Consider the following 5,000-nt stretch of genomic DNA (forward strand, 5'->3'; position numbering starts at 1 on the left):
CCTCAGAAATTATTTCGGATTTATTTCTCGAGAAAATCGAAAGCTTTTATCCACAAAATGTCAGATCCAAATAATTTCGTGACACTGGAAAAACTGATAATCACCTTTCGTTTTCGAAGAGGCAAATTTATCGTAAAAAGTGCTTAATTCTGAGGTCAGCCAATATTTTCGCAAAGCCAACAACAGCTCGAAGAATTGAATTCCCTTCCCTCAAAATTTACTTGACTTGAATTTCAGCTAAATCGTCCGAACAGATGAGGCTGTCTTAGTTTACGTGTTTAAAAGGACACGAAATTATTAACAATTATTGGACGAGGTTGAGCAAAATATTGTGATTTGTCAGTGGCGAGCAGATCTGTCAATGGCGAGCAAATAATTTAATTGATCTTTGAGCCGGACACTGACAAATCACGATATTTTGCGACAACCGAGTTCAATAATTGTTTTATTATTCGATCATCGAGTTTGTTTTTCGTGATTATTTTTGGGAAATCACTCTCTGACAGCTCAGGGAAGCAATCTGCCATTTTCATGCAAGAGCGTGATTTCAATTAGTCATGAGCAGAATATCATTTGCAGCATAATACAGTTGGACAGTATTGCGCATGAGCAGCCCATTATTTGTAGGCAGTTATTTGCGGGTCACGCGGTTTGCTCTCGGCTAATGAAAAGGAGGGAATACATCGAATGATAATTTATTTTGCTTTGCAATTGATACCCGTCCCGATCAGAGAGCGGCGAAAATCAAGCCTACCATCAACCTGGCGTTGGTCACCTCCTTGTGCAATAAGTCGTTGTTGCCTACAATTGGCAAAAATATCGAATAAATTGTACCGTCAGAGCGACGTTAATAATTTTAAACTATTTTTTGGAAGGGTGTGTCCTTATCTCTCACCGTTTTGAATTTATACACGACTCGCTTTTCTTCTTCTTATTCGTTCACTTCATTTAGGTCTTCCCGTTTTCACGAGAGTGCCTTCTTCTCTCGTAACACCAAAGCAGCACTCAACTTTTCAACAAACATGTCAAGCTGACGGTTTTCCGCCTCCCGTGGTAAAATGGACCAGATTAGTATTGCCTTTGCCTGCAGGAAAGACTGAAGTAAACCAAGGTAACCTGACCATCAGGAACTTGAGCCCAGCTGACAGTGGTTTGTACGAATGTGTGGCAACCAACGTCATGGGAACAAAGAAAGCCAGGATGAACTTAGTGGTACAACAAGTAACACTAGGTTTGTATTTATTTATAATTAAGGGAGGGGGATAGGGCAGAATGTCTACTTGCCAGGAACTTTGACCGCCTACACAACCAGCAAAACTATGCGACATTTCCTAAAATATATTTCGAAACAGATTACTTGTGTATTTTATTGCTCAAGAAATTTGGCGTTACCAGGGCAAACGTACATTACCAACTCGCTGTTTTTTCTTATATGTCCATCTTCAATGTTAGCTTTGTTTACTCTTAAGATAATGCTCATATTATTCTGATGAGAATAGTAAAAGTAACAATACTCCTAGTTACCTTATGCGAAAGAAACTAGGTTACGCTGCTGCTGTGTGGGTCACTTAGGCTCAGGGTGTGACTTTACATTTATCCAGTTACAACCATATCAGCAGCTTGAAGACATAAGCCTGGATATCAGCTATTATTAAATTCTCAGCCTCGGATATTGCATTTCTAGCGTTCTGATTGGTTCACTAAATCTTGGTTATCAGTTCATATACCGTAGTTTGACCTTATATGGAAAACGAATGCTCCAGGTGTCGCTAAGCTAATTTTTTTTTCGGCGGGAAGCGAAAGTTTCTTCGGAAATATGTAGAAAAAAAAGAAAAGAAAGAAATACCAAACAATGCGATCTCAATATAACAACAATAAAAGCCACAAAGTTTGGTATGACGCTATTTAATGGTAAAGTTTCCTTTAAAATCTTTAAAATTGCAAGATTTTAAGATTTTTAGATCACATAACAACAACAATAACAATCGGTTACCTTTAAAAATTTCGGATGGCTTGCAAATCCTGGCGTTAAGAGGTTAAAGCCAATCGAAGAAATTTCTTAGGAAGAGCTTTATGCCTGCCTTTATGTTCTTACGCATTTACGAGCACTTCAGGAAAAGTTCATCTATGAAATCCGTACGAGCGGCGGCCATAATGTTCGTTTCCGTCGCTCGGCACCACTCAGCAAAACATTTGCACAAATGTGCACAGCACTTACTGTTCTCAAATAAGCTTGAAGTTTAAAAACTTGCACTGAATGCTTGTCTCAGTGAGGTTGTACCTCGTACTCTTGGACTTGCCTGAAGTGTTTTAAAACGTCCGCGAGGAATTCAGTTCAACATGAAAAAAGCCGTCCTTGCAATGATCTCTTCCTTCGCTCGGCACCACACAGCAGAATATTTGCTCAAATGTGAACAACTATTACGCTTCTCGATGAGCTAAAACTTCAAAAGCACTTGAATGCTAGTCTCAGAAAGGTTATAATTCATACATTTAAACGTTTCTTCAATTTTAGATGTCCGACCGTGTCCGACTTTCTTCTCTTTCGATTTTTCATTCAACTCCCTTTGCAAAGAGCTCCGCGTGTCATGTGATCATTAGGTTTCGCGCACTTTGGTCGGAGGTTGCCTCAACATCCGGTGGTTTGAATTTGAAGGAAACTTTTTCTTGAAAATATATAAAAATTCAGTAAACTTCAACAGCAATATCAAAACGCGGAGAATTTAATAAAACAATTATTCCATTCGCGCTTGTTGGATATGAGATTAGTTATAGCCAACTCGGCGCTTCGCGCCTCGTTGGCTATTTACCATCTCATACCCAACGCGCGCTCATGGAATAATTGTTAAATATCTTCTTGATCCATTTATAATTCTCTCCATACTAATGTTTACCGTCTTTGATCTTTCCATTTTCTGGATGTATCCCGGGCTATAAATTATATTTTTAAATATAAAAAAATGAGAGTTGTCGCGGATGCTTTTTACGACCAACGTGTTTAAATTTCCAACAAGAAACGTTGCGATGAATATAAATCATAAATGTAAGTGGAACAGCAACGTTTACTCGACTTACTTGAGATACAGCACTTAACGTAGGTGCTACTGTACCTAATTTTTACCACTGATTGCAGCAAATTGGTATTAATTGGGATAGGATTTCTTCTTTCCTTGAGTGAAAGAGGTATTTATATTTTAGTGGAACGCTATTAAAAATGTAGCGAGTAGGGTAAATCCTTGATTTGTTGAGCAATCATAACTTTACCCTGTAACATACTGCGCATGGACGTGAAATAATGCAAAGGTAGTATTTTATTTGTTCGTTTGATTGTTCCTATACTTGTTGTTGTAAACATTTTAACTCATGTCACAGGCATACTAAGCTCGCGTCTAATAATTAGTTACTAGTGGGACAATGATCTTTGAGTGCAAGCTGTGTTGGGTTAAAGGCAGCCGTCGAGAATTTAAACGCGTTGTAAGACTTTGTATGGAGAATAAGATACTGACTGTCGATTTCGAAGCTGAAATAATGCTAAATTTTAACTATCATTCAATAAAATGAATAAAACTGATTCACTTCTTCATCCTCTCTTGCTTCTGGTATTTCCTCGTGCGTTTGGGGGTAATTTCACCGTTTTGGACATTCTTTGAAATCACTATTATTTTTTTAACAGTAACCCAAATTCAACTCATTTTGTAGCCAAATCATACGAAAAAACATTGTTTATGGCTTTCTCGATGTTCGTTTTGTAGTTTTTCTGAGAAATTAGATGACGTCTGGTATGCACTATTTGGAGAACATTGTTCAGGTAGTTAAGGCAAATCCTTAAGATATCAAAGCACAAGAGTATTGATATTTTTTTCCAAGATGTCGCTTTAACTGTTTCTTCGCCTTTGTAATGAAGACCTCGTATTTTATGTTTATTTTCCTTGTTTAGTAACCTGTGACTGCTGGCGTAGTCGATCCAAAAGTCCCGGTGATCAATGGGGCCATTCCATCAGAAGGGTTGACGCCATCGATTTCCTGACAAGTGGTGACGTCATTCTAGAGGGGTACCGCCTGTGGGGAGTGCGTTGGGGCTCAACTAGTTTCCAGGTCACCATTGGTTTGTATCGTGGAAGTACCTTGATTGCGCAACGGACTGGGTCCTATCCTACCAGTTCAAGTAGTAAGACATTCGAGGTCCTTTTTTCTCAAGGGATTTCCATCCGTGCCGGTGTTAGATACGCTGCGACTGCTAGAATAACAACAAGTGATCTTTCGTACGCCCACTCTGATGGCATGGCAAGTACTTCATGTTCTGGTGTCACAGTCACCTTTAAATCTTCATCAAAAGACTCAAACAGTTCTAGCCCTTCTGGGGGCCAAATTCCAGCTTTAATTTTCCGTTCATCACATTGTTAACGCAGGGTTTGTGTGTGTGTGTGTGTGTGTGTGTGTGGTGCGGGGATGGAGGGACTGGGCGAAGGGGGGGGGGGGGGGGGCAGAGGTGGGTTCCTAGGGTTCCTTTTCCTCATATTGAGATACCAAGCCAGCGAAAACAAACAACAGTTTGGCAAACATTTGTTTGCGAACTTTGCTTTTTTTAATCGGTTTTAAAATAAGTTGGAGGGTAATCTTTATTGAGGAATGCCAACGTCACAGAAAGTGGTTTACAGAAGGAGTCCTCTAGAAAATTATCAAGAAAAAATAAAAGCCTAAACAAGAAATTAAAAAAAAATATATTTTACAGTTAAAGTAAAGCACTCATATACCCTGCTTCCCTGATCGCGGGGTCTAATCTGTTCCAGATTTCTGAAGTTTGAGGTCAGTGGACATAATGTTTCAAATTTTATATCACTAGAGTGCTTTTTTTTATTTGTTTCGATTATTTACATTTTAAGTTCTATTTAGTTATTCTGTGAGCATAAGCTTCAGTAAGTAGCTAGGCGGCATAGTTACTAATGTTATCTGGCGATAAGCAAAAATCTATCGGTGGCTCTCCGAGCACGCGTTCAATT

At 38.9% G+C, this 5,000-nt stretch overlaps 1 pseudogene across 1 annotated transcript in view; it reads left to right on the forward strand.

Annotated features, from left to right (window-relative positions):
• LOC146462829 (muscle, skeletal receptor tyrosine-protein kinase-like) overlaps positions 1–4,430 on the forward strand; it is a 5,492-nt pseudogene extending 1,062 nt beyond the window's left edge. The window contains exons 2-3 of the transcript XR_014857044.1: positions 953–1,231; positions 3,938–4,430. The product of XR_014857044.1 is annotated as a muscle, skeletal receptor tyrosine-protein kinase-like (transcript). The remainder of the gene's footprint in view (positions 1–952; positions 1,232–3,937) is intronic.
• The last annotated feature ends 570 nt before the right edge of the window (positions 4,431–5,000 follow it).

This window comes from Pavona decussata, unplaced genomic scaffold (assembly GCF_977016875.1).
Source record: "Pavona decussata unplaced genomic scaffold, jaPavDecu1.1 SCAFFOLD_184, whole genome shotgun sequence".
In the NCBI taxonomy this organism is placed as follows: Eukaryota; Metazoa; Cnidaria; class Anthozoa; order Scleractinia; family Agariciidae; genus Pavona; species Pavona decussata.